We start from the raw sequence: 12,682 nt of genomic DNA on the forward strand, positions 1-12,682 counted from the left end.
CCAAACAGACTAGATGAGAAAAAACCTAGAGACGTGCTTGCTTCCCTCAACAAAAATTTTCAACAAAATTCCAACGAGAAAGACGTGATTTACCAATCTGCCAGTGCTAGCTGGAACTCTTCTTTCAACAGCATGAATGCCAAGAGCTGGAAAATGGCTTCTCAAATGTAGGAGCCCAGAGAACATGTAATGTACATTTTCCACCTGCTTTTGTTTTGCATATTTTACAGCAGAATTATCAGGGAAAAAAAAAAGAAAAAAAGAAGCATGACCTATGAGAGTGAAAGAGATCTGAGATTTCTTTCTTCCAGAGGATAAAGCTGAATCACTGAGCCTTGTGGGCTCTGCACAACTACTGGATTTCTGGCTGTTGTATCCATCTCCTGCCCCCAGTTCTGTCCTATACATTGGAAATTTGGACAGCCCCTTGATATGTCAGAACTACGGACCCGAAATTTCACAAGCCAGTAAAGACTCATGTTTCCTACTTCTTGAGAAAGTACAATAAAAAGACAGCCAATACTGTTCAATCAACTCATGCTAATTCTGCAAAGTCATCAGAAGCTGAATGACAGCTTTTCTATGAAGAGGAGCAAGAACTAAAGACTAGCAGTATCCTTATCCTGGTAGCAGACCAAATAGCCAATAGTTGATGACCCTTTCTCAAAATGGAGACTTTCTTGGTTGCTATGAAGGGATACAGTTGTATTTACAACTATATTTAAAAGCTCCACCACCATTTTGGAGTTAAAAATAATTAAAATTATAAAGTTTTTAATTTAAAATATGAATACATTTAATATACAAAATTGTACAAATTATACATTTAACTAACATAGAAAAATACATCTTGTTAACAAGATAAAATGTCAACATATCTTACATAATTTGTGAGAGTTACAAATCTGTGATAATCATCAAGTAGACTTTGTGACTTCATTACAATTCTGTATTCACCCTAATTACATTGAAAATTAATACATATGTACAATTCACATCCATGATAAATGTCTTAAAGTGGAAATCTTTATTGAAAAGTTATCCATGAACAAATCAAAATCAAGAGTGGTCTCTATCTTGTTACTGAAACTTCTTGGTTAGCTTCTCCACTTTGACACCCAATTACAGGGTAAATCATGGGTATGAGTTTAAGCTTTTTGCATTTATTTACAACCCTTTCCCTCCAAAAACATCTATCTGGTACATCTGTTTAATAAGTATCAAACCATAAACCCCAGTCTTTTTGTGAATTCTTTGGCACCTCTTGAAATGGACTCCAACTTGCATCCCCAATGCTTCGTGTTAACTACAACACTAGTGGCTGTGCAGAAGAGCTGAATAGCTGCACAGCAGTAGAGCTCAAAATACAAGATCTGCATACATTATTCATCCCAGAATTCTCATTAATGCCTCGGGAGGTGGGAAAACATCTTTGTTTCAGTCAGTGTGAGTAGAGAGTTTTTACTCCTTATTTAATTTACATGGTTTCTTTCTCCAAATTCCAAACAAAAGACAGAAACCTAATTTATAAACAAGCCATAAAAATCTGTTCCATGCTGCATCTTGTCTTATATTCTGTGAGCAGTGTAATAATTTTCTTCTAACTATTTACATATTTTTTAAAACTTGCTTGTCATCACAAGGAGTGAAATAGACAACCACTCCTCTGAGTTTCATATCCACTTTTTTTTTCTTTTTTCTTTTTTTTTCTTTTGGTAGCTTTGTACCAACAAACTATTTTTTAATTCCTAGAAGATAAAATTCCCTCCCCATCTCCAAGCCTGATCAGCTTCTCCTAAGATCTGCTTAGAAATACCAGTGAGAAAATGAATGACCTTTCAAAGGCTTTTTGCACAGGAGTGGTTTTAACCAGTTAACTACTTTTTCCCTTATTTTAAAAAAGACACAACCACTATTCTGAGAGCAGACAAATGCAGATATTCAGCATCCATTAGTTCACACCGCACAGTACGCTCTCATGTTGGAATTTATATTTGCATATTCAGATTCCAATAACGAGAGTCTCTTACAGACAGAAATAACATCGAACAGAGGTTTATACCACAGATCCCAACGACTCCAAATCAAAGTAGGTCTTCACAACTACTCATCTCTCTTGGCCCCGCTACGTATTTAGAAAATGTTAAACAGAGCATACTGCTGTAATATCTATCAGATTCAAGCATTTCTTAAGCCAAGTAGATTGCATGAAATCTTGGTCCTAAGGAGACCAATGGAAATTTGTGGTACAAGTATCTCATCCAGTACATTTAAACTTACTCTTCTTTTTTAATTCTACCTCCAACTTGCAATTATCTTCATTAGCAAATAATGGTTAGGCATGGATGACAGTGGTAAAACTTAAGTTAGCTATATTTTTAATTCACACCCTACATAAGAAACAGTATACTTTTTTTTCTAACATTTTTGTGGGGACAAAAATTCCTGTCCATAATCCTATTGCTACTGATTTCTAATGCAAATATGTTTGGAGCCAAAGGCACAATACATTTTAAAGGAACTCTGCTGAAGCAGGAAAGAGGTTTGAACAAATTTCCGTAATCCTAAGGTCTGTTTCCCCTCTGCCTCCTTAAGGCACTAAAGGATTTCCAAAGGATTAGTAGCAAAACCCAGCATGTACATGTCCCTCCCTCCACCCACAACCATAGAAAATCGAAATACTAAAATCCTTCCTCTGCAAGTTAGAAATACAGGTCAAGGTTTACACTTTTTAAAAGCCCACAAGGTTAAACATCATCCATACCTTAGTATGGAGGTTTAACTTGAGAACTCTACGGTGTATGTGAAATATTTCCCAGCAATTGCATTATTCTGAATGTAATGTGATTATTGTGCAGGAGTCAATCATGGTACTTCCAAGCATCTGCCATCCCATAGTCGTATGAAGAATAGAATTCAGGCTTTAAAGATTGCACAAGGAGCTGTGGAAATACATTAAGCAGTATTTTCAGTATATTGTGATGCTCTCTATACATTATAGTATATGAAATAAGTGAACTGTCAAAGAAATCATCATGTAACACCGCCCACTTTGTCTATTTAGGGTGACAAAAGAAGGTTATTTTTACTTAGAATTTAGCAGCACCTCAATTATGACTGTGAGGAATTTGGTCAAAGCGATATTGTGCATATAAAGCAATCAGAACAAAGTACCTCATTTTGCATTCTGAGAAAGTTTAACAGAAAACAATGACATACGTAAAGCAGTGCCCGGCCTGTTTGCCATACACAGCACATCTAACAAGTTAACTTCTGCTTAGCAAAAGAAAACCAAACAGACTCTATAGCAGTCAGACAACACTCTCCACCATAAGGTATCCAAAAAACAATAGCCAGGATCTGTTTCAGATCTGTTTTCAGCTGATAATCTCACATTTAAAAATTTTCTGTTAGTGATCTAAGACTGGAATTTTAATTCCTGATCCTCAGCCACGTGGTCTATCGATTTAATTAATAAACAGGGTCTTCCAATATTGGGTGGATGGTTTTCATATTAGGCTGTGGCAGAATTTAAAGAAAATCATGGTACGAACCACAAAGAATGAAGTGTGCTTTATATATCTTATGCTAATCATTTTAGAATGAAATCTAATGACAGAAAGCCTAAGATGATACAAAATGGACTGGTTCATTATCAACATTTATAATTCATGGTGGGAGATTATGCATAAATGCTAGGAAAGAAGCATGATGTTTTAGTTCAAACTTAATTCAGTAGTAAGTCGTAGGGTTTAATTGCCTGAGTGCTGTGGAAATGATGCACGTTTTCTGCCAGATAGTATGCAAAGGGAGAGAAACCTACGCACACGTCATTGCTTCATTTTAAAAACATGTAGTTAAACTTCAAGTGATAACATGCCAACGTGCCATCTTGTTACTAATCATAAGATGGAAATACACATTACATTTATCTGATTTTGGATTCCACTGTTTTTTTATCCTTCTGCCTCCTTTCAAAGAATATCTGTTATTACTGGGAGACTGAGCTTTGTGAAGATCAGCACATTCTAGCAGCAAACTCAAGGAAAAAAAAAAAAAAAAAAAGAAAGAAACAAAAAACAGTTGTCAACACTGAAAGTCCGTTACAGTGAAAGGATGGTTTTGGAGATCAGTATCTGTGGCTGTTCTCACTCGGACAACATGAGTTGCCAAAGACTTCAACAACACTGCGCAAGCTTGTATTTAAAGAAGGAATGTACATATCCATATGACCACTTATGACCACTTAAGCACAAGTCCTGTGCCAGTGTTCATGTCTCCCTGCCTTCACAAATAGGTACTGAGTTATGAATACAGGAGATATGAATGCATAAAAGTGCACTGTGTACTATAGTTGCAAAATATTTTTGCATAATATGTAATATTATCAACCAATGGGTGCAGAAACACCTACTTCAGATAAAGAATGTATGTATGCGAATACCTAATCTGAAAGTTGAATTCAATGTGGCCTATTCATGTGGTTGACTACCAATCAATCTAGAGCATTAGGACACAGTGCTTTGAAGTTCCAAATGCTTCTCTTGTGCCCATGAAGCGCATCCTCAATTCATACTTTGTAAAGATGCAGTTCTATCTCATTCCCTGGACAATTTGTACCTCCATTTAACATGTCCTCAGAAATACTGAACATCCTAACTTAAACCAAAGCCTCTTTCTGGAATGCCATAAGAGGCTGCAGACATTACATGCCCACATCAGCAGACCCATGCAGACTGAGATATGTGCTTAGTATGATAATTTCTTAAAATAGAACTTCTGAGATCTTAAAAAACAAAACAACAAAAAAAACAAACCACATAACAGTCTGGTTTGCATGGTCAAGTTCCTCTACAGGATGTGGCTAAAACACAGTAGATGGTAAGTCAATGCAGCTTCTTAGTTTTTTCCCATAATGAAGCAGTTGTGGTAACCTCCATGTCAAAGTACCTTCCGTCATTCCTTCAGAGCAGTAATTGTGTCTTTGTAACCAAAACTTTACTCCCTGGATAAGTGAAAGGAGAAAACACAAAGAGAAAAGCATAAGATAAGAATCTGGATTTCCAGAATTTAAGGAATCGTTCATTACTTGTTCAAGGACAAAATAAAGCATTTGGAAAGTAGTGTGCTTTGTGTGCTTCCATGCATACATAACACAATTGCAGCATTAACAGAACACATTGTGGGAACTGAATTGTTCTAAACACATTGAGATGTTTTCCCATGATTAGCTTTTATGATGAAAGTCACATCTTGTACTTCTCTTTTTTGCTGCTCCTTCTTGTAAACAAGTTCCACTCATCCATTTATCGATATGAGAATGAACACTTCCTACCATCTTCTCCAAAACATTTCGTAATCCTCTTGGACGTAGACTCTCTAATAAAGTGCATTGTGGGGATGACAGCCATCAAATCCAACCTTCCAAGTAAGCCCTATATATATGCCTCTTCCTTAGAGCAATTTCAAGTTCATCATTTGGATCATCTATCAGATACAAAAAGCCTGGATTTGCATTTTCTAACGAGGCTACCATTATTAGTGTTAAATATTGTGAATGATGCATTGCCTGTATTTGTAATCTAAAACTTAGTTTCTATTGGAGAAACATTCATTTTAGTATATTAAGAGCATGGGAAATAACATCTGCATACAAGATTCTAAAACACTGATACACTGAAGTCATTATTATAAAACTGGCTAGCAATGGAAATTAACTGTCATCACTAAAACATATCCTATTCAATGACATTCTCCCCAAAAGAGAAAAATCAGAAAGAGGGAAAGAAAAGAGCCCTTCTGGTTTATACTTTAGGATAGGAAAGTTTTAACCAGCAAGAAAAACAGAACAAAAAATCATGCTAAGTGAGGCAGAATGAGGAGGCCATCATTTTTGGAGAAGCAGCTATATGGGATATTGCGGGAAACAAAACCACTGAGGTGTGCAGGAGACAATAATTGAGTCAGGAGAGAGCCAGCTGTGCAAGAGCACAACGGTGATTGCTATTGATAAGAGGCATTTAGAATTCTTCCATACTCACTAGTTCAGATTTCCATCTTGAATAAAAAGGTGACAAATATTCAGTCTTTCTTCTTATTTAATATAACACAAGAAGCTTTCTGCAGCCTTTTTATGATGTTATACATTATCTTCCCTTTTTCTTTTTTTTTTTTTTTTTTCTGTAGGTGGATCCAAGCAAAAGAGTTTAGGGAGTTTCTTTTCTATTCATGGTAAAATAGAGCCTCATTCTGTATTGCCAACAAACAGAGTACTTTGCAGGTCATTCTTTTCTTCAAAAAGGGAAGGGAAGGCTCATAGAGTACTGGTGCCAGACTACAGAATCACAAAATTATTTAATTTGCAAAAGACCCATGAGATCAAGTTCAAGAATCACTTCACGCTACCAAGCCCACCACTTGTCCCTAAGCACCATGCCCACACATCTCATACGTTCAGGATGGTGACTCTACCACCTCTCTGGGCAGCTTGTTTCAATGCCTAACCATTTTCTGCGAAGAAATTCTTCCTCTCATCTAATCTAAGCCTCCCCCAGCACAACTTGAGGCTGCTTCCTCACATCCTAAAGACATTTCATGTCCTATGAAAATACTGTCTCTGGGGATCACCATATTTTAGTATGAACTGCAATCAGGACAATATGCAGCAGAACATATTTACAGTTCTTGCTATCCACAGCTACTAATAATTTCACAGGATGTCAACCACTTCCCTTTCTATAATATTACAGAAAGAATGTTACAAAGAGAAATATGATCTTGTATTCTGGGACAGTCTGAAAGACATTCCAGTCTCTCCCCTTCCACTCACACAAAGTCTCTTCTATGTGATCCCATCAGCATGTGTAAGTGCTGGACAGGATCAGAGTGATGAGATCCCATGACCTTCTAAAACTTCAAACTTCTTTAATTTAGAAGCTAGAGAATTTGTACTTTTCCACTGTTTACCAACTATTTCAAAGGGAATTTTTTTTTTTTTTTGCATTTTAGTGGCCACATCTTTTGTCACTGAACTTTGAAGTAACTTCTCCATTTTTCTGTAGTCAGAGATAGAGGATACTTGTCACAGAATCACAGAAACACTAAGGTTGGAAAAGGCCTACAAGATCATCCATTCCAACCATCCACCTATCATCAATAGTTCTCACTAAAACAGGCACCATAACTCTCAGAAGCATTTGCAGTCTGAAAACAATTGTTTGCATAATACTTGATTCCATTTTTACATGTTTTTTTTCTTGAAAAATTTAGCTATCAATTAAATTTCTAATTTTTTTCATACTCTTCACTTTCTTTTTCACCTTCTTTCTATCATCTTTGTCCTTGTTCCTTCCCATGTGGTGTTATTTATCCCCCTCCTTTTATTCTTCACTCTATGTCTTTTACAACCCTCGTGCTTCTTGCAGTCCTATTTTCCTGACACAGTACTCATCCATCTCCCATTCTTTTTGTTCGTACCACTTACCTAGTAATATGGCAACATAAATGACTACTGATCTGTTGTAATTACTCTTGTCAGGAAAGATGTCTGTTTTGTGAAGTGCTTGAGGCAAATAAAGAAGGTCTTCGTTATGTCACTTTGCCAGAGAAAAACACCAGCTAAGCATTTACAGTGCTTAAGCACAGAGGTACAGTCACCAACAGGGTATCACAGCAATTAATAACCAGCCAAGTCTTTATTAACAGTGAGACTCAGAATTTCAGCAAGGGTATCTCTGGTGCTAAGAAATCTGCTGGCTTCCTGTTCTTTGTTAGGGCTAAAGCACATGCATGAGCAGCAATGCAAAGGCTCGGCTCATGCTCCTTCACATCACAAGAGGAGCAAAATCAATTTCAGTCACCAGCACAAAGAACTGCTAATGCAGAAGGTCATTAAAGAAAACTGATTTCTTTATGACCTTGGAGCCTTAAAGGGAATCTTACAAAATTAAATGACAAGACTGTACCATACTCTCTAATCCAGGGTTGAATCTTATCCAACATAACAAAGATTAGTGCATTCTCATATGCTCAGTTGATGTTCTTCAGTCTTTCACAACCTGTGTGCTGTCTGCAGTCATTTGTTCTGGCTTTTCCTTACCACCCTCATCTATCCTTGTTCATCATGTGCTGAGATTCCCAAAACTACAGGATCATAGTAAGGACCTCAGAAGGTCATTAATATCAACCTACTCTAATAAGCAGCCATTATGAAACCAGACCTGGTTCCTCGGGCCTATATTTATTCAAATCTTTAAAACCTCTAAGAATGGAGAATTCACAGACCTCTCTTCTCTGGGCAACCTGTCCCACAGATGGATTGTCCCCATGGAGGAAAGGCTTTTCCTGTATTCAGTCTGAATCTCCCTTGATTCACTTATGCCAATTGAGCCTAGCAATTCCTTGTATGTTGTTGTGAAGTCTCTCCAGTGCCAGCTCTTCTCAAGGGTGAACCAGCCTAGGTCCTTTGGCTTCTCCTCAAAGGGCAAAGGCACTTTCCCCACAGTACCTGAACTAACATTTTTAAGGAAGCTGAGTGTGAGAGCCCTAGTAATGCTATCCAAAGCTATTGCTGTGCCCTCATCAACTCATCTTGTTCAAAGAATGATGATTTAATGAATGCAATGATAGAAATGGTACTGACTGCTCTGCACAGACTCGTGATCTATCTCTGCTCACAGCAGCAGAACACAACCAGTTCTCCCCAGCTTCAACTACTTCTAAAAAGAGTTGTCCTATCTGATGCCTCTACCCCAGGGAGCAGAGCTCTGTGTCCACTCCAAAGTCTGTGGTCAGAGGCAAACTAATATAAATACTATTAAGATAAACAGCAGGGATGGAAGTTAAAAAAAAAGAAAGAAAGAAAGAAAGAAAGAGAGAAAGAAAGAAACTACAGTACAGAAGGCACATTCCTAACATCTCTACACCATCTTTGGGGAATGCCTGTTCTCTTTTTCATTTAATGAATGCACTCACTCAAAATTTCCAGCTAAACACTTCTTTCCACTAGGAAGATAAAGTTGGAAAAAGGAAGACATTCTTTTCCTCTTGTTCTCTGAAAGACAGTGTGAAAACTGGTGACACTTCTGTAAAAACTTTCCATGTTATGTGGGGTGGGCTTAGGTAGTGGACCATCACTTAATTCCAACTGCTTCACTCTGCCTTCTGACTAATCTCAGCCAATGCCTACTGGAAACAATTCCTAATAATAACTAACAGTTTAAGAACTGAAAAGAATTCATGCTGCAAAATATTAAAGAACTACTCTGCTCTATTTTGACCATTATCAAACATCACCTATTATCTCACTTTGACATCACTGAGGCACTATTGGCTTTTACCTCAATTCCAGAGCTACAGCAGCACAAAGGAAAGAAAATGTCAGGCAAGAAGGCTTGTGTTGTTCTTCAGTATTTGTTAATGTATTTAAAGATACTTGGTCTATCAAATACAAGGGGCAGTCATTTTTATTAATTAAAGAAAATTAAAGGTTTGTAGCATACACACCTTATTAGGAAACAATCTACCATGAAATATTCTACGTACATCTTAAATTACAATCTAATTTTATCATGTAAACTTCTTTTATGTAGAAAAAGTTTGATTGCCTGCCTATAGAAAAACTGCTGAAGAAGTGTGACTGCAGGAAAGGAAGTGTTGTAAAACTGCCTTTTGCCACAATACACATGGGATCCCTCAGCTTTATGGTAAATAAATATTGTTTCAACAAATACATTCTGATCTCAGTAAAAACATTAGATTTTGTATTTGGAAAAATAAAATCAAATAGTACTCAGTGGCATCTTCTTATTTCTGATTTGCTGTTTATAAAGGTAGTTTCTAATTGATGGAGTTCAGGAGGTGGGTATCTAATTAAACCTGGAGTGAAGATGTATTGATCCCAATTACAAGCTAAGGTCAACAGAGCTTGGCTGTATATCAGAGCAAAGGAAAAGCTTTGCCAACTGCATCCCAGAGGAAAAAACAATGAACTAACCAGCCATGGCTATTAAAAAATCATGAATAAATTATATTATTTTCTGTTAGAAAATAAAATCATGGTAATCTAATTTTTTGTGCTTAATAAATGTATTACATACTAAGAAGTTTTGCATTTATAGATCAGATTCAGTATTGTTGCTCTGACTTTATGCCACTGTCTCCTTCCAAACTAATGCAGTAACTCTGGGAAAATGAATTCATGCAGTGATGAATGAGCTTTGTTTTAACCAAACTGTACACAAGACAAATTAATTTCATGAGCAGTTATGCTCAATATACAACATATGAGTAGTGTTATTTAATGGTATAGAACTCTTCTGGAAAATGAAACACATTCATTTTCACACTATTTGGAGAAGAACAATTTAGGAGTCTTAGTTGGGTTTGAATGAACAGGGGTTCCAAATGTGCATGGACAGTTGAATTCACTGCTGTGCTGAGCACCATCCTAGAACTTTCTTTCTTCTATTAATAGTATAATATTTAATATATTGAAAGAATATCTTTTTTTTTTCAAAATATCTTCTAAAATAACATTTTTGTAAATACTTCCTGTTCTGGTGCAAGACACTTGACATGCAAATGCATACAGAAGAATCCTGATGTGTAACCCCCTGCTCATCAAATATTGCAGAAATCTGCAGGTAGGAAGCAGTAACAGATGAAATTATGAGATCAGTATCTAACCCATAGTCTTGAAAAAGCAGCCAAAGCAAGCCAGCTTGCCAACAAACTTAGGGTGAAACATGCTGATATGAAGCAGTCCAAAAATTGTAAATGACAAGCTAAGAAACCTTGAAGTCTGATCACAGTTTGCTGAGAAACATACGTGCGTACGTGTGCATGAAAGAAAAATCCAGCTGGATATTTTTTTTTTTATGATAAAGAGTTCTGCCAGTACCAGTCCTGGTTAAAGAATGTCCCTATTCCAATTTAAAACAAGAAACAATGAAAACAGCTTTGTATTCAAAGCATTTTCCAAAGATCCTGTTTGATTTTGCTGTACAAGCATCACTCCCTCCAGAGCTTTTGCTAGCCTTGAAAATCTACTGAATCACAGAATCACCAAGGTTGGAAAAGACCATCCAGTCCAACCATCCACCTATCACCAATAGTACTCAGTAAACCATATCTCTCAACACAACATCCAACCATTCCTTGAACACCTCCAAGGTCAGTGATTCTACCACCTGCCTGGGCAGCCCATTCCACTGCTTGATCACTTACAGAAAAGTAGTATTTCCTAACGTCCAGCCTAAATCTCCCCTGGTACAGCTTGAAGCCATTCCCTTTAGTTCTACCACTAGTTACATGAGAGAAGAGGCCAACTGGCACTTGTTAAGTGTGGGGTCTTTTTCTGCTAAGGTAAACTGAGGGCATGAACTTAGTGCTATTTACATCTCTTTTTGTCTCTTATTAAGACTGTTATAATGGAGTTGAAGGCTAATACAAATGAATTAACCTCTCGCTATAGAGACAAGAAGAGCATGGCACCTCCAAATATGCAGTGTGGCACCATCTACCTGAGTGTGTTAGCATCATCATGCATCTAGTTACAAATGGAACATATGTATTTTTTTCCAGCAGTGAACATACAACATGCAGGTTGACACAACACTTTCCTGCAGCACTAAAGTGAATATGCAAAAGAACATTCAGCTCCATTATTTCCAAACACTGGCACTGAAGGGACACTCTTTTCCTTATGGTTTCTCAGAGAGTAACTTTAACATCACAACCTTAATTATTAGGTTCTGCTGGTAATGTGCGGTGCAAGTTTTGCAAAATGGAACTGATGTACTTTCAGAAAGTAACATTTACGACACCTCTGAAAACATGTCTCATTTGCTGGCTTTGATTCATTGCAGCAAGGCATTGCAAACTGAGTCAACAGTGAGAAAATCGTAGAATCATCATGGTTGGAAAAGAACACTAAAATCATCTAAACCAACCATCAACCCATCTCCACCATTGTCCATGAAACCACTGAGTTCCTCAGTGCCACATCTCCATGTTGTGTGAACTTTCAAGGGACTGTGACTCCATCACCTGCCAGGGCAGCAGTAAACTCTGTGCCTCAGAGCATGTCAGTGGGGAAAGCTAGGAAAGACAAGGAGGTAAGTGCAACCATGAAAATTTGAAAGACCTGCTGGGTGAAGGGAATATGCCTATTGTGAGCAGGAAAATACAAGATTCCTTGGATTAAAGGCCACTGGTGTTTTTCAGCTTTGAAACTGCTGTCATTTTACCAGATGATCTTTCCAGGCAGACCTATTCACATTTCATAGAATCATAGAATCATTTGAGGTGGAAGGGACCTTTAAAGGTCATCTAGTCCAACTCCCCTGCAAAGAACAGGGTCCCCTATAGCCAGATCACATTGCTCAGTACCCCATCTAGCCTGACCTTGGATGTCTCCAGGGTTGGAAAAGATTACCCATTTGCATGGATAAAGGCAATTCAGAAGGGTCACATTCATCTAAGCCACAGCAACCTTTGTACACATTGTCAAAGTGTCTACACATGTGCCTACAAATATGGGGCTGCCCACTGTCCTTCAGGAAGCTTGATGATCTGGAAAGCACCACAAATGTTCTGCAGAAAATCATTAATTTAAATTATTTGAATGAGGAGAAGACACACATTTTCTTTAAAATTCAAGGTCGTTAAGAATGGATTACTC

At 37.3% G+C, this 12,682-nt stretch overlaps 1 protein-coding gene across 1 annotated transcript in view; it reads right to left on the bottom strand.

Moving 5' to 3' along the window:
- Window positions 1-906: 906 nt before the first annotated feature.
- The window catches only part of C4H4orf50 (chromosome 4 C4orf50 homolog), a 72,578-nt gene continuing 60,802 nt past the window's right edge, over window positions 907-12,682 (bottom strand). The window contains exon 16 of the transcript XR_016466211.1: window positions 907-5,005. The gene's annotated coding sequence lies outside the window, so the exon portion shown is untranslated. The remainder of the gene's footprint in view (window positions 5,006-12,682) is intronic.

The sequence above is a fragment of the Phasianus colchicus genome, chromosome 4 (genome assembly GCF_987193195.1).
Source record: "Phasianus colchicus chromosome 4, bPhaCol1.hap1.1, whole genome shotgun sequence".
NCBI lineage: Eukaryota > Metazoa > Chordata > Aves > Galliformes > Phasianidae > Phasianus > Phasianus colchicus.